This window comes from Megascapheus bottae, chromosome 6 (assembly GCF_031878675.1).
Source record: "Megascapheus bottae isolate mThoBot1 chromosome 6, mThoBot2.hap1, whole genome shotgun sequence".
Classification (NCBI taxonomy): domain Eukaryota; kingdom Metazoa; phylum Chordata; class Mammalia; order Rodentia; family Geomyidae; genus Megascapheus; species Megascapheus bottae.
In genome coordinates, this window is record NC_143514.1 from 66,452,301 (window position 1) to 66,477,632 (window position 25,332).

The 25,332-nt window shown below is 47.2% G+C and overlaps 1 long non-coding RNA gene across 1 annotated transcript; it reads left to right on the plus strand.

Moving 5' to 3' along the window:
* Window positions 1–19,686: 19,686 nt before the first annotated feature.
* On the plus strand, window positions 19,687–21,430 carry LOC150062208 (uncharacterized). The gene is made up of 3 exons (XR_016535869.1): window positions 19,687–19,777; window positions 20,075–20,255; window positions 21,268–21,430. It is a non-coding gene; the product is annotated as an uncharacterized LOC150062208 (long non-coding RNA).
* Window positions 21,431–25,332: the final 3,902 nt, after the last annotated feature.

A 25,332-nucleotide genomic window follows, 5' to 3' on the forward strand; every position in this document is an offset into this window, starting at 1 on the left:
CAGCTAGCTGGTTCTGCATGGAGACGAAATAGGAATGGGTTTTCCATGGCTGTTGGACTCACTTTTATTGCAGATATTTTTTTTTCTGATCTTTCTACTCCTGTCAATATCAGCTGCTTTTAACCATCATCTGGTGAGGTAGAAAAGAAGGCCCTGGATTACCCAGTTCTGAAGCTGACCTTGGTGAGATCTCCAAGGTCAGTGCACTCAGGCCTTCCCCTAAGGCTCTTCTGAGTCATTTAGAGTCCTGCTGGACTAACTTTTCTGTGCAACTGTTTGGGCTTTTGCCATTTGTCTGACCATGATTTGGATTGCCTCGTTCAGAGGTTTGTCTGAGTATTTTGGTTCCCTTGGAAACTTTGTGCGTGCAATGGACAGGGGAAGAAGGTAAGGTAGAGAAACCAGGGCGCCCGTGTCACAGATCTCCATTATAATTTATTCAAGAATAAAATGTGCTAAGTTTATCTTTTCCTCTAGGGAGAATTCAATTCTGTTTGACCAGTCTACTAAAAGAAAAAAAAAAGGCAAGAGAATCATTTGCCTAAAATGCCACTCCAAATTAATTGATTTTGGGTGTTCCTTGTACAGGTCTATTAGCCTATGTCTCTAATAGTTGGCTTGAGGGAAGACTCTGTCTCAAAAATAACCAGAGGCCTCCTCTGCCAAGGCCTTCCCAGCATGAGGAACTGTCACCCACCTCAGGCTCAAAACAGCAAGGCAAAGTGACCCCGGCTTGAAACCTCTGACACTGGGAGGCAAAGGAAACCTTTCTTTCCTCTGAGTTGTTCATCTCAGGGGTTTTTGTCCCAGCAATGGAAAGCTGCTGAACACAATATATCCAGGTGAATTACACTAAGTGTGACCTCAATTGGCAGGAGAACCACGTGAGGATATGACTTTGTGGGGCTTTCTCCTTTGTGATATCACTTCAGAGTGAGTGCCCTTTAGAGTTGTTCAGGGTCTTTGTAGTCTAGTACCAACTCTTTTCCATCAATGCTTCAGTGTCTGTTGTTTTAATGGGGTTATTTGAAAGGGAAATTGAATGGCTACATACACAGGGACAGAAACAAAGTGACCTTGACACCATGACCCCACTTGGAAATTTGGACTTGAACTCACATGGGAGACCCAGCAGATGTAAGCAGGCACGGGTGGGTGGGGGGATCAGGGGGAGGAGAGCAGAAGTCTTAGAGATCTGCCTGATCCAGATTCTGCTTCAGCTTTTCACAGGTAGGGCAGCCTGGAGAAAGCCCTTCCCTCTCCAAGCCTCAGTTTCCCAGAGTTTTACCACAGATCCCTGATGGGCTTTCCAGCTCCAAACAACAGGCCAGGTACTCTGCGAAAAGTGAGAAGGCACAGCAGTGGTGATATCCGATTCTGGGAGATGGAGGACTCTACACTTAATTATAGCGGAAGGAAAAAAAAATGCAAACAAATGTCTCCTGGAAAGCACCTGGGAGCATTTGCATGATGATTAAAATGCAATAATGAGCTTGTGCAATTAACATCTGCTAGGACAGCAGGGAGATCCCACCGTGATCCGGCTGTCCAGGTGTAGCCATGGCTGTCTGCTAGGGGAAGAAAAGAATCTGGGCCCAGCATGGAGGGGCTGCCAGCTCACAGCTGAGTTGGAAAGACCACTCTCCACAGGAGGTAACCTTAGCCAGTCCTGAGACTTTTCAGGGCCATATTTTACCCAGCTGTACAATGAAACAGGGTTCAGCCCTGAGGCCCTGTGTGGCTCTGTTCTCACACGATGGGAGAGTTTGGCAGAAGGAAAGTACTAGGGACTGTGGGCTGGTGGAGTGGGGCAATACAAGTCCTGTAGGGGTAAGAACAGGATCCAGGGCTGAGCTGAATGCTCCATTCTATCCTCCATTGCCCAGAATGCATTCCTTTCCATCTCCATGCTTCTGTTGACCTCGTACAAAGTGGAAATTTTGGGATAAATTCACTGGACTTAAATCTGCTATTTCACACCCCCCACCCTGCACTGTGCAACGTGTGCTGTGTCCCTCCCCCATTTCTCTGCCTTCTACAGGTTTCACTTCCACGTTGTCTTCAGCACAGCCGTAATGCTTTGCTTTGGGTTTTAGTGGTTGCTTTCGGGTTTCCGGTGTACAACATTAACTCAGTGCAGCACTCTGTGCCACTTCACAGACTTCCACACATTCCCAGCAAAGCCTTCTCTCTTGCTGTGGTGAATGACTCCCCTGTGTGGTTTTCAACCCTGATCTGCTCACATGGTCAACATTATTGTGTGCACATGCCTGTGCACATGTGTGTGCATGAGTGTTGTATGCATGTGTGTACCAATGTGCATGTATACATGTATGTGCACATACATGTGCACATGTGTTGCTGGTATGTACATGTGTGGGTAGACTACTCCTCTCTTCGGCACCTAGCACTGTTCTGTATACGGATGGCTGTTTGGCTGTCCTTTATCCTATGGAAATAGATCCTGGACTCCACTTGAGAATCTTGTTCTCTGTCCTATATTTCTTCTCTGTTTCCTGCCTGTTCTAGCAGATTCTGTGAACCCCAAGACTATATATAATTTATAAACTTTGGGGATACAAAGAGACTGGGAGGGGTTTCTGTCATGGGGACAAGGAGCCCAGAGCATCCTGGAGGAACCACAGCTCCTACTTACTACCTGCTCCTCTCAGGAGACTGGCACTGATGCTTCATGGGGTCTTTGCAGGCCTGGCGTCCTGCCTCTCCATGACCTGTGTCTGAAGCAGAGGCCTAGCATGAGAAAGGATAAGGATGGAAGGCCAGCTGGGGAGGGCCACGGGGCAGGGTCCACAGGGGGCGGGGTCTGACCTCTTCAAGGCTTGGCCTTGCTCTACCTACCTCTATCCTCTGCCTCTGCCCAGACCTTGCTGCCCACTAGCTGACCAGAGGAGGAAGTTTTTTTTTATGCCAACAAGGCTGCTCCCTCCCTTCTCCCCAGTGCCGACTGAAAGTTCCAGAAGGGGCTGGAACCAGTGAATCAATGAATCCCCGAGTGCAGACATCATCATCAAAGTGCAGACAGCTCAATCTCTCTCAGGATACGGTTCTCTGCTGACTTCTCCTGCCTTGGTCCTGCCTCCGACCAGCTGTGTGACTTTGGGTAAGTGGCTTTCCCTCTCTGTGCTGCCTCTGGGTCCTGCTTTGCTGAGTAGGGATGAGAGGGCCTAACTCACAGATTTGTCATGTTAATGAACAGGACTTTAACTAATATTTTCTGGAGGTGCAAGGCCTTCTGGGTGCTGAGGGCAGGAATAGGAGGTAGGGATGGGGCGAAGAGGGTTGTGCTCTCATGGCTTTCTTGGGGTGATCTTGCAGGTGACTGTAGTCAAGGGCTAGCTCAGGAGGTGTCCTTGAGCTAGGATCAAGGCAATAGGGCACAGGTGGGTAACCATCTAAGTGCACAAGGTAGTCATCAGCAGAGCCCTGAATAGGACAGCCACAGGGGAGGTGTGTGGCCCCACTTGTGGGGACAGCCACCCCACCGCCCCAGCCCCACCAATGTGCTGCTCCCCCATCCTCTCCGTTCTCCATTCCCTGAGAACAGGCAGCTCCCACAAGAAGCTCTGTGCACAGGCAGTCTGGCTGGCTCCTTTTGTCCCCTCAGGCCTGGCTGGACAGTACCCTCTAGGGGCCGGACAGCTGAGAGCCAGCTGGCCAACTGGGTTCCTAGAAGTATGGCCTCCATCCTTTCAGTATTCTCCCAGCACCCCAGAACTCTCACCCAGGGCGGGGGGAGGAAAATCTCAGAGCCAGATCTCCCCTGAGTATCTACTGGCTGCCTCCTCACCTCCTGCCCACTGTCTCTGCTTCTCTCCCCACTGCTGATAAGAGCATTTTAAATTATAATTATCAACTGGAAGCGGGGTAGAATTCTGCTGCAGGTAATTAGAATGAGATTCCATTTTTCTCTGCTCCACTTTTCCCTGCCTCTTCCCCCTCCTCCTCCTCTCCTCCAAGAGCTTTGACCATGGAGCTATCCACCTGGAAGTAAGAGTAGGAAGCCAGGCCCCAAGGGTCTCCCTGTGGTGGTGGCTGTGGGAGGGACAGATGTCCCTCTGGCTGCCTGACCCTGAGGTCCAGTGAAAGAGCTGTGTGTGATGGTGTGTGCTTCTGTGACTGAGGAGGGAGGGTCACTGCTGGGATCCAGAGTGGCATGTCCACCCCCCCCCCAGTGTCCCCGCTTCTCTTACCTGCACTCTGAGCTTCATGACTGTCCCCAGGCAGTCCTGGGAATCTGGGGCAGTGTCTGCTCCCCTACAGGAAGTGCACAGAGACAGCCAGGTGTTGGCACTCATCCATCAGCAGGGCAGGCAGGAGGCAGGAGACCACCAGGCCCGTTAGACCGGGCAAGAGGAGCTCCTGGCACTGGGAACATTTCATCTGAAAGTCACACCCTTGGTCCTTCCAGAGGAACACCTGGTGGTGACCTCTAAGGTGACAAGCCATGACTCATGGGTCACCAGAGACAGGACCCAAAGCTCAGCTTGAAAGAGCCACTGTCTATGCCCTGCCTGGCACCTCCAGTGGCTGCCAGCTGTGGCCCATAGTGGCATTCTACCCCTACCCCGACACACACACACACACACACACACACACACACACACACACACACACACACACACACCCCTGAGGGCCACCACAGCCCATCTGCCCCTGAAGCACTCAGACCTCAGACCATGGCTATGGCTGAGGCTAGGAGACTTTGAATGTCACCCCATCCTCCACACTGGATACTTGTGTTCTTCTTCCTTTCCCCTCCCTCCCTTCCCTACTTCCTCCCTTCCCCCATATGTCCTCCATGCTACAGGTTGTGTCTGCCATGGTGTGAATGCTTCCTTCCTGGCCAGTTTCCAGCTGCTGGCAAGATGTTTGCGACAACTGGGGTTTGGGAGATGAAAGCTTCACAGGACTGGGCCTGTGTTCTTACCACCCAGATGCAGAAGCCATGCATACTTCATGGTAGCAAAAGGCCATTAAGAGCTGATGAGGGCTTATTTCCTTCTGAAAGCAATTTAGCTCATCACAAGGTTAACCTAATGTAGTTGTTCATTGTGTCCATGTTCAGGAAATGACTGACGGGAGCCTGGGATGTTTAGCCCTCACCCCTGCTTCCCGCCCCCCTCCCCACCCCCTGCCCCAGCCGCTCACCCCTTCCTCTCCATCTTGCAATTATGGAAACAAGATGGGGCCTGGGTAATAGCCTAGTTGAGAAGAAAGATGCTCAACCCCCATCTCACTCTTCCACCCTGCCAAGGAAGTAATGATGATTTATTTGTTTGCTTGCTTGTTTGTTTGTATTGGGCTTGGGGCTTGAACTCAGAGCCTGGGTGATATTCCTGAGCTTTTCTGCTCAAGGCTCTGCCACTTTGAGCCATAGCACCACGGCTGTAGGTGATTATCTCAACTTCATTTTGAAGTCCTGTGTCATCAGAAATGCTGACTAGATCTCGTTTACATGAGCATTTTCTCAAACCGCATTCATCGGGAGAGAGGTGGCAGGGAGAGTGCTCAGGGCTTAGCTGAGTCATGGGCATATGTCACTCCAGGCCTCAATGGTACCGCCACAGGATGGGGGGAGAGCACTGGGCCCCGGGAGCTCCTGGAAGACCTTGCTGGAGTCTCATTGGAGACCCCCTCAACTTGACACCTCAGCCACAGTCCTGCTCTTGCTGCAGGAATCTGAGGGTGACAAACTCGATCTACTGGATCCATTAAGACTCAGTGCTGGAGAGGACTTCCTCATTTGGTAGATGGGGAAACTGAGGCTTAAGGAAGGATAGGGACCTGCTCAAGAGCACCCTTTCTACCAGAGAAAATCGAGGAGATGTCGGTCCCTACCCCAGCTCCTCCTCTGTCTTTTAAGTCTCTGGAGTTGAAGGCTGTACAGGGGGGTATCTGGAGTCCAGAGAGGGCTCTGGGTCTCACAGCTCTCTGTTGGGATAAGGCCTATCCAGCCTGGCTCATCATTGTGTAGAGGCCACACAGGAACATGTGTGGATGGGCAAACAACAGACCCCTCTCAGCCACCACCCCCTCAAGCTCCCTCCCCTCAGCTCAGACCTAAACAGAATCCCTGAGGTAGTTCTGAACTTCAAGTCCTTTTTAGACAGCCTCTCTGGGGTTCAGAGGAGGCCATGTGACCCTGCAACAACCCATGAATTCAATTGAACTTTTTCTGGCAATGGAGGGACAAAGACACTGTTGGAACTAACTGAAGGGTTGAGATAGCTGGAGCTGTGGCAGCCATTTCTGAGGTCAGAGGTGCTCCTGGACTCTGCATCTCCCTCAGCACTGATTGCAGTTGTTTCGTTTCTTTTTTCCCTCAGGGCCTGTTACATAACATCTCCCTATCAGCTGTGTGGTGAAGGCACTGGGTTGCACAGAGATCAGCAGCAGGCAGGCCCAGCTCTGACGTTCTGAATCCTGGATAGACGTGAAGGCCTGCTGAGAGGAAGAGCTTCTTTTCAGCCAGGCATGAATTTTTCTTGCTGATTCCTAGGCATGCTGAGACAGCAAAAGGCGAGAGGGATGGTCACAAAGACAAGTGGGTAGCAGCTTCCGCTGACTCTCCTGCTGGGGGATTTGGCTCAGGAAATCTTGTACCCGGAGGAAGGAATGCTTATCCTCGAGCCCATGGAGAGCAGGAGGAGGCCTTATGCTGACAGTGACACCAGAGGCTCACAGTAACCTCTCAAGACCCTCAGCTTTGGAGAGTGTAGTCTATGTTTGAATCTCTTCCGGGCACTGGGCAGGAAGAGGGCCCCAAGAGGGGATGGGAAGCCCAAACAGATTAAATGGCTCACCCAAGGCCACACAGCCATCACGGGACTAAGAGAAAGCTTGAACCCGAATCTCTATATTTTCCATCTCATCTCCCCAGGCAGCTCTGCTGCTCTGGTTTGATGGTTGAGCAGGCCGTATGTAGTTAGGGTAGATCTTCCTGCTGTTGCGAAGGCAGGCCTGGGATGGGAAGAGGTGAGGGATGTCTGTTTATGGCTGATGATATGGATGGTTAGGGACAACACTGATACTGGCTCCTCACCTGTAAGACAGGAGCTTCCAGGAGCTCCTGCTTCACAGGGTTGGCAAGTATGAAGTCAGTTAACGTTCAGAGAGCTGCTCAGAGGAGCCTGCACAAGCAGACACCAGGCATCATGGAAGCATGTCTGTGCAGAGTCTGCTCCAGGGCTGGGAGAGCCCTCGAGGGCCCAGGGTCCTCTCCCATCTCAGCTCTGACCTGGAGCCCCACCCCTGCTTCTCTGCCCCAGCATTTCCTCTGTCCAAAGGGAACCCACTCTTGTGCAAGGCCTCTGTGTCTGGGCTCACTGTTCCCTGAGTTCTAGTCTCAACCACTTCACAAGGCTGGTTCCCCCAACCTGACCCAGCTTCTCAGCTGTCCTTCACAGGAAGATGGCCATGTCTGATGTCCTCTGAGCCCCTGCCCTTTGCATCTCTCTCTGCTCCTTGTGAGGCCATGGCCTGGCCTCTGTATTTCTAATTCTGGCTCTGGGGGGCTGGGAGAGGGCTCTAATCAGGTCTTTCTCCACCTGGAGCCTCCGTTTCCACGTTTGACAAGTGGACAAGGCCATTCTCCAAGAATAACTAGCTGTGTGGCTAGGTGGCAAATTGTTCCTATGTGCAGAGAACATGCTAGAATACTGAGGGTCAGTTTCCATGTGCAGATTCAGAACAAGCTGGAGATCCAGAGTGTGAGGCACTCATCCATGGAGCTAACCCCTGAGGAATCGGTCTGTCCCTGTGGCCTTAGGTCAGCCCTGCAGATGCCAGAGCTGGGTTATGGCAGTCCACTCTCACAGGAACACTGAGCTCCCAGAGGGCTCTGGGGCTGAGAGTCAGAAATGGCCCCTTATTGGCGGGGATACTGGGGTTCTGAGGGAGTCCCTTCTCAGGAAACTAAGCAAGGGACCCCCCCGCTCCTCTGAATAACAGGATGATAGTGTGACCACTCTGAGTACCATTCTGTGCATGTCTACCACCATCTTGGAGAGTGGAAATTGGGGGTTAACAAATATTCATGCACTGACCCCCTCACCACCAAGTGGTGGGTAGTCAGGCCTTGCTCTGAACAGGCCTGGCAGTGACCTTGTCCTGCCTCTTGGAAGGCTCACTCAATGCCAGCCAGGAAGAAACCCTTCCCTTTGTACTTGAAGCAACCTCTTCTGGCCAATTATACCAGCCGGCCCTGGGCCCTGTTTTTTGTCCTCTGGAGTCTCTTAGTGAGGCTAATCTTCTTAGTAACTGCAAAATCAATTTAATATACTCCATTAAGGTATGGAAGCATATACATAGGATGCAAAAATTTCTCTATCTCAGACTTTTCCCCCCTTTAATTACTAGCACCAAGGGAATTTCAGGGATTAGAGGTGCAGCTGAAAACCATGGTTGATGATGTCACCAAGAGAGTTGAACCAAAACCCCAGCCACAATAATAAGTCAGGTCGGGATTAGTATTAACTTAGAAGACAGGTCCACCAGCTCAGTAAGCTCTAACAGCAACCTTCTAGGATTTGCTGAGGAACCTCAAAAGCAAGGAGGTTTGAGGTATTTCTTTTAAAAAATAATTCACACTGACTTTTCTATTCAACAGTAAAAATAAAAAAATGAATGCTCTCTTCTGAGATGTAGAAAAAGAATAGAATGCCTGCTTTCACTACTTTTGCTCAAGTGTCCTGGGAGTCCCTGTCAGAGCAATCGACTAAGAAGAAATGAAAGCATCCAAATGGGAAAAGAAGACATAAAATTATCTCTGCTCACCAGTAATGTGATCTTATATGTAAAAAAAATCCTAATTCATACACACACAACCATGAAAAGTGATTTTAAAATTCAGTAAAGTTACAGAATACAAAAATCAAAACACAAAAGCCACTTGCATTTCTACAGTAACAACAAACAACTCTAAAAGGAAGTTAAGAGAACAATTCATTTATAATATCATCATAAATAAATAAATAAAAAAAATGCTCAGGAAGAAAGCTTAAGCAAGAAGGCAAAATGCACATATACTGAAAACTTCCAAATATTGCTCAGAGAAATTAAAGGATGTGGTGCAGATAAATGGAAAGTTATCCAATGCCCATGAGCACCCGTGCAAGTGTGTGTGTGTGTGTGTGTGTGTGTGTGTGTGTGTGTGTGTGTGTGTGTGTCTGTTGGTACTTAGGTTTGAGCTTGGAATCTTGTGCTTCCTCAGCTTGTTGGTTTGGCTGGAGTTCTACTACATGAGTCCTATCTGCATCTTGGATTTCTCCTGGTTATTTTGGAGATGGATTCCTATAGATTTTATACCTCAGATTTATACCACAAGCCTCTAGATCTCAGCTTCCTGGGTAGCCACATTTACAGATGTGAGCCGCCAGCACCCAGCAAGACTCGCTGCTGTTAGGATATTTGGTTCCACTCACTTTGATCCACAAAGTCAATGCAATCCCTGTGCAGAGCCTAATGTTGTTCAAGGATGAAGATCTGAGGTCAGCCTAGACCAAAAAGAAAGCAAGAGTCTATGAGAAGAAGGAGAAGGAAGAAGGAGAAGGAGAAGGAGAAGAAGGAGGAGGAGGAGGAGGAGGAGGAGGAGGAGGAGGAGGAGGAGGAGGAGGAGGAGATAACCTAAAGGATAAAACGTTGGAGTTGGCTCAAGTGACAGAGTGCCTACCTATAAAGCATGAGGCCCCTGAGGCCAAACTTCAGTCCTGCCTAAATCAAGATAAACGCACACACACACACACACACACACACGCACATGCACGCACACGCAAATAAGTGATGTGAATATGGAGATGATGTAATCCTCAAGCATTGCTGGAAGCTTCGTAGCCACTATGAAAAACATAGAATATTATCCAGCAACTCCATATACACCTGAGGAACTAAAAACAGAGAACTGAGCAGCATGAGCATTCAAAGAAATAACATTGAAGCCTTCCCTCACCACAATTTGATAAAAACTAATAATTTATACAACCAAGAAGCTCAACAAGATCCAAGTAGAATAAACTCCAAGAGAACATGCACAGACTACAGTAGTCATGCATCAAAGACAAAGAGATGTCTTTGAAAGCACCAAGAGAGAAGGAGTTTCACTTCAGAAATTCTCAGTAAGATTTCTCATTAGAACCATGAGACCAAAAGGTAATGGATAGATGAGTCTGTTTGTAGAAAACAAAAGCAGGGGAAAAAGAAACACACCCGAATTGGTGGGGGGGGGGGAGACACAAAATTATCTCTGTTTATAAGTAACATGATCTTATATGTAGAAAATCCCAACTCTTCTTCAAAACTGAAGTCAAAATAAATAAATAAATAAATAAATAAGAGAGAATCTAGCTGGGTGCAGTGGCTCATGCCTGGAATCCTAGCTACTCAGGAGGCTGAGATCTGAGGGTCGAAGTTCAAAGCCAGCTCAGGCACTAAAAGACCACGAGACTCTGATCTCCAATCAAGCACTAGAAAATGGGAAGTGGGGCAGAGGCTCAAGGGGTAAAGCAGTAACCTTGAGATGAAATACTCAGGAACAGTGCCCAGGCCCAGAGTTTGAGCCCCATGACCCACCAAAAGAGAGAGAGAGAGGAGAAAGAGAGAGAGAGAGACAGAGACAGACAGACAGACAGACAGAGAGCGAGAGCGAGAGCGAGAGCGAGAGCGAGAGCGAGAGAGAGAGAGAGAGAGAGAGAGAGAGAGAGAATCTATCTAGGTAGCTAGGTCTATAATCTATCTCTTGTCTGTATATTTCTATCATCTATTTGCATCTGACTATCATCTATGTGTTTCTATTTATCTCTCTGTCTTCTATGTGTGTGGATCTAGCTATTAGCAATCTATCATCTATCACTGATCTAGCTCCTATATTTTAGTAGTTGTATAAAGGGTTTCAATTCAATGTGTTAATTGATGAGTAGAATGCATCTTGATCAATGTCTTTCCCTCTCTCTAGGCCCACCCATTCCCTCAATTACCAGCAGAGTGTCCTTTCAAAGAACTCCAAAGAGACCATTTCACACTGAAGGAAGACTTTGTACAGTTAAAAAAAAAAGCAAGAAAACGTGTCTACATAGGTAAACACAAAGACAGTATAAATGCATGTTTTGTAATCTATTTTTCTTCTCACATCTGACTCAATAGACAGCAGCGCAGTGCTGTGATTAACAATGTGTGTTGATAGGCTGATAATATAGAAAGCAATTTGTGTGACAATGGTAACACAGGAGACGGGGGTTGTGATGCTTTCTCAGAGCAAAATTGTTTTTTTTTAAATATATACAATTGAAGTCAAATTGGTGTTCATATGAACTAGATTGTTTCAAATTCATATATGCATTAGAATTTCCAAGGTAACCACTAGACATAATTTTAAAATGCAATAAAAAAGTAACAAGGAAATTAAAATAGTAACAGCAAAACTAGAATCCCACCTTGGGTTAGCATGATTCTGAAGATCCGGTCAAAAGGCCATGTCCACAGTTCTCATCACCTTCCTGTTCTCTGTGTTCAATGAGTAGGGCAACCAAGAGACCATGACCTTGCTATTCACACACACAATAGCTTAGAGAGGGACGTGGGATTTGGGCTGTACTGTGGCTTGTTTGTGATAGGACCTACTCTAGGACCCAGGCCTCCGGTTGATTTTCCTCAAAGTCTATGGAATGTTACCACAACTATAACCTGTGGTTCTACCAAGTCAAGGGCTTCAGAATTGTCTCTTTGAGAGAGAATGTGTCACAGCATTATGCCAGTCGTCAGGCTTCTGTCATCCTCACTTCAGAAGCCATCAGAGCCAAGAATCTATAATGCAAGCAAGTAGAGGGACTCCCTTCCTCTGTCCTCTTCACAGGGCAGTGATCATGTGGACTCATGGTGTGGAGCTAGGAGACTTCAGGAAACTCCAGGCTCACCCCAGGCGGAGGCTTTCCTCAGTGTCCGTGGATGGGCTCTACAACTTTCTGATCTTTGAACTAAAGCCTGGGGTTGCTCTGCACTTTTAGCCCTGGAAGTCCCTCCCCTGGAGTTGTGCTGAACTTCAGGGCAGGTGTAAGTGTCCGGCCAGGATTAGATCTGAGTCCTAGAACATCCCAAAGTGCCCCTGGCACTTTTGGGCCCAAACGGGCACAGCAATGTCCTGCCCCCTGGCATCCCCATCTACTCTGACTGAGCTAGGCTTCCTCCATCTTGCATCTCCCTGCAGTGCAGGGTCTTGGAGACATTTGCCAAACGCTACTTAAGAAGACTATGCCAAGAATGACGGAGAGGCGACATCCTTTCTCTGCACCGGTGGAGGACAGCAGGAGCAGGATGCAGTTGCCTGGGGCTGGGAACAGTCTTCTGCTACGAACTTGGGCTTGGCCATGGGCAAGTTCCTGTTCTGTCCTAGTCTTGAATCCCTCATCTGTTGACTAGGGTGAGACCATCTGTTCCAAGTATTGTGGAAGCATTGTGGGAGAGGAGTGCGAGGCCAGGCTGTGGTAGGAACTCATCTCTAGCATTCTCGAGCATGTAGTAAGCTTCAGGCTGAGCGATTTCCTGTCACTCTCAATGCATCTGCACTATAGCCCCTTAAAGGGCCCCCTTCAAGGTTGTTGAAACCAAGGAGGCCAAACTGAACAAGCTTGGGTGTGTTGTTCCATTCATCATTTTCCCCACCTACCAAGTTCAGGCTGGGATACTGGCATGTTTCACCTTCCTGAAGGTCACAGCTAGGAACACATCCAAGCTAGAGAGTCCCCGTGTGCACAGGAGGCCTCATGGAGGTGGTAAAGGAGCCAGTGAGCTATGGGGAAGTTCACCTGCTACAGCACCTGCTTCCAGCTCTCCTCCTCCCAGCAACCTGCTCATCTCTCCCACCCAGCCAGCCCTGCCTTACATGTTCACCTGTCTAGGCAGGTGAACTTTTAGGTGAGGACAGGGAAGAGGAGAGGAATATGCAGCCAGCCAGTGAGAAGAGCACAGAAATGGCAAGGAAAACGCTTGGTATGTTTGGGCTGTGAAACCAAATGTTCTCATCTGAGGTTCAATTCCAGGCCTGGCCTCTCCTGCTGAGTCCTTGCTCTCTACCTTCCTCCCCACACACTGGGAGCTGTGCTTTGCTTCTGTGCTTGGGCCAGAGTGAAATGGACACCTGGAGTTCAGCCAGGCTGGCCAGCTGGAGCAGCTGTCCAGGGCCTGGCTGAGGTCCCAGGCAGCAGCAGGGACCCAGGGTAGAGCCCAGAAGCCAGAGTGCATAGAAGATGATGATAATGTGGGGGGGGGGGGAAGGAAGGGAGGGAGAGGGAAAAGGAGGGAGAGGGGGAGAGAGAGAGAGAGACAGAGAGAGAGAGAGAGTCATGACTGAGAGAGAGAGACAAAGAAGCTTTGACACATCTCCATACACAATCTCCATCTCTTCCATAGCAGAGAAATGGAGCATGGACAAGACATTTCCCTTTCTCAGATCAGAATTGAGTCCTATGCCCAAGGCCAAGCCAAACTTCAAACCTAGCCCAGTGCTCTGTGCTCCTCTCTTATTATACGAATGCCAGGCTTGGGCCCGCTTCCCTGCATGGACAATGGAAGATCAAGAGGCTCCTTCAATGAGCAGTGTTGCTGGAGCTACCTCCCAGACCATCCACACCCTGGGATGTGGAAGAGGCGAGGACCCCAGCACATGGCCCACACTGCATCCCCAGGAAAAGAGAAGAGGACAGGCCAGGGGAGGGGAGGACGGATAGGGGAGTCAGGAGGGGAGGGGAGGGGATGGAGAGGGAGGGGAGGAGAGGAGAGGAGAGGCGAGGAAAAGAGAGGTGAGCTCCACTAGTCCTAAACTTCAAAATTCCTGTGCTCCTGGCAGTTGAGAGATGGAGGGACACGGTGTGGAGAGCTGCAATGACAAGGATGGGGCTTGTTGTGATGCACACGCGTTCACAGCCTTCTGCTCTCTCTGTCCTGAGGAAAATGTTCCTCCTTTCCCATTGGGCCTCTCCCCTTTGAAGATGAGATGTCTTTGTGAGAAGCTTCTCTATCTTTGCAGATGCAGGATCAAAGAGACAGAAGACAAAACAAGGGAGCAGGCAGTTGAATAAAGGCATCTCCTTCTGTAATGAGGGAGATGGGTGTTGGTGGAGGAGGTGGTGGAGACACAGCCATGCCACTGTATCTGGGGAAAATGGGAAGTTTCCTTTATGGAGGGGTAGGGTAGTGTGGCTATCCTGCCAGGCAAAGAAACTAAACCACAAACCATAACCTAATCACCATGTGACTTTACCAGGAAACAGGAAACCAAGCAAAGGAAGGAAAAGTGAAACTAGCAGGTGGTAAAGCACATGATTAATCTAATGTGGTCTTTAACATAGCTTAAACTTCCTGTGACAGCTTCATTAATTATAAACCAAATATCCAAGATAATTTATTTAGCTTTTCCCCAAACAATATTAGGGGCCAAATGTGATGGCACAGGCCTGTAATCCCAGCTCCTGCAAAGTACAGACAAGAGAATGGCAAGTTCTAAGAGGACAGCTGGGAGAAGACAACAGTAAGACCCAGACTCCAGTGGGGGGCTTTGGGAGCTGTGGGGGGGGGGGGGGAGGAGGGAAGCAGAAAGGCTGGGGATGTGACTCAAGTGGTAGAACCCTTGTCTAGCATGCTCAGGGTCCTGGGTTCAATTCCCAGAATCACAATACAACAAAAAAAGCAAACAAAGGTGTGTTGTCCCCTTCCCGCAGGGATGAGGGGCAGGGACAGGTGCTGAATACATCCCCAAGCCAAGGAGCGGCTGGTCCCTGTCCCCCTTGGGGAGTGTCACAAAACCTTGCTCCTCCCTCTCATCCACAGCAGCTTTGAGGCTTATCTAACAAGATTTTCTCTTGAGCTTGCTTGAGTAAAGGGTTTTTCCTGGCACTGGTGGCTCACTGGTGGCTCATGGGAGGCTGAGATCTGAGAATCTCAGTTCAAACCCAGCCCGGGCAGGAAAGTCCCAGTGAGACTCTTATCTCCAATAAACCACTCAAAAAACTGGAAGTGGGGCTGGGAGTTTGGCCCAGTGGTAGAGTGCTTGCCTAGCATGCACCAAGACCTGGGTGCTGTGGCTTTGAGCACCAAGGAGGCTCAAGTACAGTGCTCAGGCCCTTAGTTTAAGCCCCATAGCCAACCAACACCCGCCCCAACAAAATAGAGCAAAGGGTCTTGTCCTGTTCCTGTAAACTCTGCCTCTGTCTGATTCCTCTGACATAGTCCATAATAACCCATAGGACCAGCGTCAATGGGAAGCTATTGGGAGCTTAAAATAAAACTCAAAATTTCTGGTGGCTATGGCGGCACACGTCAGTCAACTTTCTGACTCACTGCTAGTGCTCTACCACTTCAGCTACTCTTCCACTTCTTGTTAATCAGAGATAAGAATCTCTCAGATTTGTCTGTCAGGGCTGGCTTCAAACTGCAATTCTCAGACCTCAGCCTCTGGAGTATCTAAGGCTTATATCAATATTTTTTTTTGGTGGGGGGAGGATGATAGAATTCTGGATGCTTTAATGATGTTCCACTGTCTTCCAGCCTCCAATTGCCTCTGATGAGAGTCAGCAGTCAGTGAAATCACCGTTGCTCTGACTACCTGAAAGTGTTTCCAGCTTTGATATATAGCAGATTGACTATAAATGCCCCCATATGTAATCTTTGAATTCACCCTGCTTTGGAGTTTGTAACTATTTGTCTTTCATCACATTTGGGATTTTTAGATATTTCTTCTTCTCCTCCTCCTCCTCCTCCTCCTCCTCTCCTTATCTTCCTCCTTTTCCTTATTTTCTCTATCATACATATACCTTTCACAGATGTCTCCTTTTGCTATTATTTTATAGATCTCTCACACTTTGTTTTATTTCATTTTAAAATTTTTCACTTGTACATTCTTCCATTGGAAACCTGTTTGAGTATCTCCAATTTTTTCATTTTTCATCTTCAATTTTGGTCTAAGTCCTCTAGTGCTCTTTATTATTTTATTTTATTTCATTATAAAGGTCATATACAAGGGGGTTACAGTTACATCAGTCAGGTATTTAGTATATTTCTTTTGAACAGTATCACCCTTTCTCTCATTTTCTCCCAGCCCTCCTCTCCATCCAAGTTATTTTTATACATGATGAGGTATCTTGGGAATGGATGTTAAGTCTGAACACATGACTTAATTGATGTTTCATATAGGTATGAATGCACATAACCTGAAGGTAACTTTTCACATATTTTAAAAATAATTTTGTGCATCTAACGAAGTTCATGGTGGGGCATCTTAAGAGTAACCAAAAATTGTCTAATTTTGGGCCAGGAGTTTGGCCTAGTGGTAGAGTGCTTGCCTAGCATGCATGAAGACCCGGGTTCGATTCCTCAGTACCACATACATAGAAAAAAGCTGGGAGTGGTGCTGAGGCTCAAGTGGTAGAGCTCTAGCCTTGAGAAAGTCCAAGGACAGTGCTCAGGCCCTGAGCTCAAGCCTAGGACCGGCAAAAAAAAATTGTCTAATTTTGAAGCAGTTCAGATTTTGTCTTTTCCCACAAGAAATGTTTTCTACCCTTTTCCTCGTTCATTTTTATAGTTTTTATTTCACCCCTAGATCATGTTTTACAGACTTGAGTTTAATTATAATCCCTGCTTAAAACCCTGTGTCTGGTCCATCCTCACATCCGGGTCACTTTGTGGTTCTTCTCCATTGATTGCTCTTTTCCTGATTTCATATTCTTTACATTTTAAAAAAAAAATTTGGACTGAGCATTAAAAAAATAAACATAGAAAAGTAGAATTCTACCAGCATAGGTGATCTCTACCTGTTAGCTTCTAAGCAGTTGTAGCCTGGGCAGATGGGATACTGCTTCAGTTTAGGTTTCTGGTTTGTAGCTGTTGTTTCCTAGCTGTGCTCTTGGTGTCTACTGCTTCCTACTGCAATCAGTCATTCCTTCTTTTTGCCTGGTCTTTCCTGTCCTGCCCTTAAGATACAGAACAGATTCAGGGTGCTGATCTGGATAGCCATGCCCAGTCAGTAGCGTGCCTCCTTCCTTCTTGCACTCACCTCCCTTCTCCCTCTGCTGTCAAGATCCCAGGATCTTTACTCTCCTCTTATGACATCTCTCCTCCTGCACAAGGCCTTTGCGTGGCTGTTCTCCTTTCCTACAGTCTTCTCCTCACTTCATTTTCTCCTTTCTATCCTTTGATCTCAGCCTAACCAAAACCTCCTCCAAGATGTCCTCTCCAACATTCCATGGCCATGTCAGATGCCCTCTCTGTGCCACTACGGAGCCTCAGCACTTGCTGTAGTGACTACCATAGTAGAGCAGCATCCATTCATGGAATGCCTTGGCATCTGTCAGTCTTACTGGACTCCACGAGGTTATGGACTTGCTCTTGGTCCACACAGTTGTCCCCCCAGGGTCTGAAACTAAGCATAAATTCTTCTACATTCTTGCTCAGGGACAAGACCCCACTCAGCTCTCAGCCTCATGTTCCTTCAGGAAGATGACCTAGTCTTTTAGGGACAGAAACGAAGCACTGTAAGTATTTTCTCTGCGATGTGGAGACAGTCTGCCTAAGGACAAGGTCCACACAGAGATAAATGGTAGGAGAGGATCCTAGAATGAAGGACTTCCATTGACTCTGTACTTTCCATGTGTGTTAGTTCCATTTACCTTCAAATGTATAACATTACTTCCACAGGAATAAATATGAGTCCATTACTTAAAGTTTCCAAGGTAACCAAAAGAAGAACTAAAAATACAATAACATTGGCAGGAATGGAGATGGGCTGGTGCAGAAGTGAGCCAAAGGCTTACTCGTCAAAGCTGGGTGAATAGGATACACACATGTTCTTTAGATCTATGGGGTACTACAGGAGAAAAGGGCAAATGACAAGCCCACACCTCTGAGGAGCAGGCCTCAGGGTAAAAATGCTCCAGGGACCACTGCTTTTTATTATCAGACTGTCTGTCTTGTACTTTTTCAATCCATATGCATGAACCAGCTTACATCAATGAGATATGCAACCATCAGTTGGGTGCATAATAGAATCCTGTTGCTGAAGTCGACTTGGCTGAGGGAGCCCATTTACTTTTTGTTTTATAAAAATAAAATTTCACACTTACAATGAAGGGAAGTTAAACATTAAAAAGCCACATCAGTTCAACTTGTTGAAGTGATATGTAATTAGGATTTAAAAATAGGATCTTCAGGGTGGGTACCAGTGGCTCATGCCTTAATGCTACTTACTCAGGAGGCTGAGATTTTATAGGTTCAAAGCCAGCCTCAACAGAAAAGTCTGTGAGAATACATCACCAGCCAAAATAGGGCTGGGGGTGAAGCTCAAGTGGTGAAACACCAGCCAGGCAGGCAAAATGATCAAGCACAAACCTTGGTGCCAGCAGAAACATAAATAAGTTAAATGATTGTGACCTGTGCAATGACGGCACCATTTCAAATCCCAGTCCACTCCTCAGCGTCTGCGTAGAACCCAGACTTGGATGTGATCAGTTTTTTCCTTTATAGCCATTTTACTAGACTTAAATCTACTTCACATTATTGACAGTGGGGTGATTTTTATTTGCTGTTTTGCTATTCATTTATCTTCTTTAATAAGATACCTGTTCAAATCTTTGCCCATTTGTTAAATGGAAGCCTTTGTCTTAATGTTGTTTGACATTTTTTTTATATATTCTACATAAAAATGACTTGTTGGATATCTGTTTCAGACATTTTTTTTCTCAGCTTTTTAAAAAAATTCTTGTAAGTGCCTTTCACAGAGCCAAGCTTTTAATTTTGATGAAAGTGAATTTGCGATTCTGTTTCCTCATAGTCTTGTGCTAAGGCCCACGGATTTATTCCTCTCCCTCCCTCATTCACATATCAGATAGCATGGAGGCTGATTCTGTTCTAGGCACAGAGGACACAGCAAGATGCTTCCTGTCCCCACAGAGACTACAGTGCCCAGCATAAATAGATAACCAATCGGGCACCCAAACCTCATGCCTGCTAGCCTCTTGGCTACTCAGGAGGCTGAGATCTGAGGATCATGGTTCCGTGCCAGCTGGGGCAGGAACGTCTGTGAGACTCTTATCTTATGATGTCACCAGATTTGTGCCTTCAAAACTCCTTTGCATGGTGTGAAGGAACCTGGGAAGGGGCGAGGGGAGAGAGTGTTCCAGAGAGAGGCAGAGGCTGAAGCTGGATCAAGCTGATGATTCAGGATATGTTCAGAGGACCTGCCAGGACCAGGTGACCTCAAGCAGTCAGTGGATGGTGGGGGGTGGGGACGGAGTGAGCACAGGATGCACAAGATGGTGAGATCAGCCAGCCCAGGCCACAGTGGGTTTCACAGGTACTTGGTGACAAGTTTGAACTCTTTCTGTGAAGGCAACGGATATCTCTGAAGGCCCCAAAACAGGGGAATGTGAGCTGACACAATGTTCAAGACCCTCTCTGGGTTCAGCCTCACTTCACCCTAGACCCCAGCTCTCCCTACCCTGACCAAGAGCTCAGGGTGGGAGGAAGCTTAGTAGAGGGTGGAGTGACTTCGAAAGAGGACTTGGGGACTTGGTGCTGACAGTTCTCCAGTGGTCCTGCCCCTCAGGGCCCCGCCTGGCTCTCACCTTTCCTAGTGTGGGATATGGCTGAGTTCATGAACCTCTGTGATCTCTGTTCCCATCTCAGGAATGGGGTGGAGACTTCACATTGCCTGAAACTTCGGGAGCTTCTACCAACTCCTGTGCACAGAGGGATGACTTGGAACAGTGGTCCTGTCGCTGTGAGTCTGTTTTCCTCTTTAGGGACGGGGCTCCCCAGAAGGCAGAAGGGCTGGGGCTGTTGCATCCATTTTCCTGGGATGAGAAACCTAGGTTTCCAGAGAAGCCACTGTCCCTCTCTAGAGAGGCGTGTGTGGTGGGGCTGGAGAAGTGGCAGGGAGTGCCAGGCCCTGGGAGTTCCAGTCATTCGCCTCTGGAGTCCTGTGGACCTGTCTCCTTTTCCACTCTGCTGTCCATTTCTCTACCAAGATTTTTCAAAGCAAAGATCCTAACAACCTCCCATCTCTGATGTTTGTCAGAAAATCTGCCCTGAGAAATACCTCTCCCAGGAAAGGGACAGATCCCCCAAGTCTCTGCACTACAGCTTGAAGTTGTTCTCTCTCCTGGAGTGACTCTGCCTATTGCCTAAAGATGGCTCTGGATCGTGTGACTGGTGGCCTAGAAGGGACAAGTTGAGGACAAAGAGATGGACCAACAGAGGTGACTCAACCAGAAGACCAGGAAGGGTACAGGTGGTAAAGGGAGGGTGGCAAGATGACCCCCAATCCCATGAACTGCAGACTATGCCTGGTATTCTGCAGGCTAGGGGTGCCAGGCAGGTCTCAGTGCCTGTGGGATGATTGCCGAGGTGTTGGTCAGTGCACATGGCATTGCCCTCCCCGATATAAGGATGTAGAGAGGAAGCTGAGCCACCATAAGAGAAAACCCAGCAAGGCTAGAGAGAAACCTTCATTCTCCTGACAACAAAGACACACACATTTGTTTCCATGGTACACTAATGTTTTTGGAGACAGTGTGATTGTTTTTCCAATTTTGCACTGAAAGCAACAAATGGAAGTCTCCACCTGCCAAGACTGTCACTTTCTCTGCCAGGCCCCACTCCACCTGCTGTGACAGTCACACTCTCCACCTCCTAGCTCCACGGGGTGGAATTCTTCCTCCAGCAGCCGCTCAGTGTAGCTCCCATCCTGTCAGTAGTGCCTGCCTTGGTCTTCCAGTCTGGGGCTCAGCTCTGTCCTTTTATCAAAATGCAAATAGCTACATAGCTAAGCCGCCAACAAAAGTCACTTCATTCTTTTGTCCTAGTGCAGCAAATGAGTCCCTCCTCCAAACCAGACAGGGAGTAAAATAGCATTAAAACCATATGCACAGTTCCTGGGACAAGGTTTTAGGAACTTCTGATGATTGGATCTTTGTAATGACCTCCAAGGATGGGGGTTAGTTTAGCTCTTGTTGCTGGCCCAGCTTCTACTTCACTTCTTCCTCCCAAGAACAATCAATAGATATTCCTTTGCAAACTCACCTGTCCACTCCCCTCAAGGGGTCTGAATGACCCACCCTTAGCTCCAAGGAAGGATTTGGATTGGTTTAAACAATCTAGCCCATCTTGACTACAGTGATGGGAGGAGGGAAAAGCAGAAGACTCAATGGACCAATGAAAGGCAAAGTGGTATTCGTTAGGGTTGCTGGAAAACTGCCTCTCTCTTTGCAGGGAACTTCTAGAAGGGACTCCACAGTCTTCTTCTGGGTACCTTGAAGTGAGGGTGTGGCCATGAAAGAAGATGGGCAATAAGGAAGGTCAAAAATGGAGCCAGAGCCAAAATCCCTGGTTCAAACGGCACCTGAGTGGACTCACCTCCACAAAGCTCAGTCAGCTAGGCCACTAAATTTCTGCATTTGGTTCAGCTGGCTTGTTTGGCTTCTGTTTGTCTTGTTTTCAATTCAAGACTTCCTGACAGGTCTATGGCATTTCTCAAGGACAGAATTAGCTAGATCTGAGGTCGGGAAGGAACCACTGTGAGCCTGGAACCTGGGAAGGGGTAAGTATTGGTCAAAGGTCTTTTGCTCTTGATTTTATCCCATTCACAATTGTCCCTGTACATTGTATCTGTCCTCAGAAAACATCCCTTGCCTCTAACAGTGATGTGGCACTTGGAGGACAGGGTGAGCAGGCCAGGTGTCAGGAGATCTGGGTTCTATCCCAGCCCTGCTTCTGCCCGGGTTCTAGGCTGTCTCACCAGGTGAGGGTTGGGCTGAGATTCATAATTTACCAATCAGTCTTAGGCTGGGGTCTTCTCAATGGAAAGTCTATATTCAGCCCATCCCTGTGGCCGTAATGGGCAGACAGACATGACACAGAGCAGGTGTCAATAGAAGTATGGGAGATAGCCCATCCTGCTCACACCTGGACCATGTGTGATGAGGGCAGGGACAGTGGCAGCTTGTCACAGAGACTTTCTCCATGCCACAGCTACAGAAAGGCAGAGAGATTTCACATCTGTGGGCTGCAGAGCAGAGATCTCAGCTACATACACATACACACACACACACATACACACACACACACACACACACACACACACGAACACACACACACACAGCCTGTCTATGCTGAAAGCTTTGAGCCTCAGTTAGATGGGGAGAGTGAGAAACCTCCCAGGGTTAGGCCTTTCCTCTCCCCCTGCTGGAGAACTGAGTTGCCAGACTCTGGAGCTCTCACTTCAGCTGGCCTACTGAGGATTAAGTGTGTGGTCTGACCATATGGAATTAAATAAGAGGTTAATAATGGAGGGTAAAAATCACCAATGATTTGAAAACAAAATGCCCTGTCTAAATAACCCACAAGTCAAAGAGGAAATTCAAAAGACAATTCAGAAAGTATTTTGGACAGAATGCTATTTAAAGAGCAACCTATCAACAATTGTGAGATGCCGCTAACTCAATGCCTTACTGAAAGCACTACTGGCACAGAGTAGAAGAGCAGGGAGGGCTCAAATCAATGAGTCTCAGATAGCCAGGAAAAGGAAAGCAAGTGAATGCAGGAAGGAAATAAAAAAGATCGGTGGGGAAAAAAAATCGATATAGTAAAGACACAGAAAAATAATAGAGAGAAACCAATAAAAATGGAATGCCAATTCTAGGAGGAGATAGATAAAATTGATATGCCCCTAGCACCTGTGATCAGAAAAAAAAAGAGACATGACACAAATTGCAAACAACAGGTATAGATGGGGTACAGCAGCAGAAATGCTGGGAGATAACACGGGAACATTATCAGCAACATTTTGCTGGTGAGTTCAACAAATTGGGAGAAATGGAGTAATTCCTTGACAGATATGGCTTGCCAAAGCTCCCCAAAAGAAGTGTACTCTAGATAATTATAAACATGTTTAAGACCTGTTGTAGGAAACATATTCCCCAAAGGAAAAGTCCAGGCTTAGGTGGCTTCACTGATAAATTCTCATCAGCATTTTAGGCAAAACAAATACCAATTTCACAAGTCCTCCAAGAACAGACCAGACATGAGGGAATATAGCCTGATTCATTCCTGATGGCCCATATTTCTTTGATACCAAAACCACAACCTTCGTGAAAATCAGATGAAAAATTCCCTAACAAAATGGCACCCAATTGAATCTACCAATGTGTGATGAGAATAATGCTGTTTTACTAAGTGGGACTTGGATTGGGTTGATCTGAAGATCAAGCCATGCAATTTGTCATTTTGAAAAAGTCTTTTTTTTTTTGCCAGTTATGGACAAGACTTGAACTCTGAGCCTGGGAGTTGTCCCTGAGCTCTTCAACTCAAGGCTACCACCCTACCCCTTGAGCCACAGTGCACACAGAGAACTTTCAGTTCTCTGGTGGTTAATCGGTGATGAGTCTCACAGATTTTAGTGCTCAGGCTGGCTTTGAACCGTGATCTCAACCTCCTGAATAGCTAGGATTACAGGCCTGAGCCACAGCGCCCGGCTGAAAAAGTTTTTTTTGTTTGTTTGTTGGTTGGTTTTTTGTTTTTGTTTTGGTGGGTCGTAGGGCTTGAATTCGGCCTGGGCACTGTCCCTGAGCAGTTCAGCTCAAGGCTATTACCCTACTCTTGAACGGAGCCCCGCTTCCTGTTTTCTAGAGGTTAATTGGAGATAAGAGTCTCAGGTCCTTTTGTTCCCAGGCTGGTTTGAACTTCAGATCTCAGCCTCCTGAGTAGCTAGGATTACAGGCATGAGCCACCATGCCAGGCCTTAAAAAGTATGTTTTTAAAGGTAAGATTACCTTAATATGAATCCTGGAAGCATTAGACAAACCCAGAAATTCCTGACAAAACTCTCTGCAAGTCTGAAGTAAAAGCAATGCCCTTTTTCCAATAAAGAACTTCCAACGTCTCTATACCAATATTGTGCTCAGACTGAGAAGATGAGTGCTCTACCCTGAAATCAGGAAGAAGCCAGGGCAAGTTTCCTCAGTTGGACAAGAGAAAGAGTATGGAAAGAATGAAATTGAACCCTTTTTTTTATGTACAATGTAACCACCAATGTAGAAAATTTGATGGAATTTATGATACAGTATTAGAATTAATGAGTAAGCCAATCAAAGCACAGAACATCAAGAAAAACATTCAAATTGAAGCTTTTCTATAAAGTCAGCAGCACACAGAAATAAAAATGGCGTGAACATGAGAAATCTAGGGAACAAATATTTATATTAAAAAAATAGATTCTCAAGTTCTATACATGGAACACTGTCACTGTCCCCAAATTATTCTATAGACTCAATACAATCCCTGTAAAAACTTGAGTAAGTGAAAATTGAAGGGACCCCTTTCTTGACTTCCCCCAAATCCATCCCCTCTAGGCATTTCCCATCTTTATGACAAAAGAGGACTTGACCTAAGGTGGGGGCTGCAGAATCCCTGATAACAGCTCAGATTACAAGAGCAGCTAAACCAGTTGGCGTTACCAGAATTCCTCCCCACCCCACCCACCTTGGCCTGCCAAGGAATTTCCTCCCCTTCCTCTGTCATCAGAGCAATGTGCCAGAAGCCCACCGAGATGATAGGTCCATTCAAACAGCAAAGGTGTCAGTGGTTGCCCCAGCCATCAATCAACCATGCTGAATTCCATTGGCCACCTGTGTATGGCCAGCCCAATCACATGGCTGAGGCCTATAAAAGTAGCCTGTGAGATCAGGCGGGGTCGCTCTCTCACTCACATCCTAGAGGCGGCCCTGACCGGTCAGTATGATTCTCCATACTAGGTGAATAAACTCTGTTTAACTTAACTTCCAACTTCCGCTTTTGTGTCAGACTCATTCCTTTGATCACGAACCCTAACAAAAATGATCAAAACGAATTCTAATATGTGTTTAAATGCAATTACCTAGGTTAACCAAGACAACTCTGAAACAGAACAATAAAGTTTCAATGCTCATGGTGAAGCCTCAGTGTGTACCATTGGTATCATGAATGACAAATAGGCTGACAAGTAGAATGGAACAGAGTCTGAAACCAGACTCACCCCACCACAGTTGCCTTACTCCTTACAATGGCAAGAAGAACAGCTCTAATGAAACAGAATAGTTACTTCTGGGGCAATTGAATGATGAGCAAAAGTGAACAAACCAACTGGATGAAATGCTCCATACAAAACATGTAACCTATAAACCATTACAAGAATGCATAGGAAAAATGGATGGAGTGGCCGAGGCCAGACTTCTAAGATGTGGCATCAAAAGCACATTTCCCACAGGAACAAACTGAGAAAGCAGACTTTACTAAAATGAA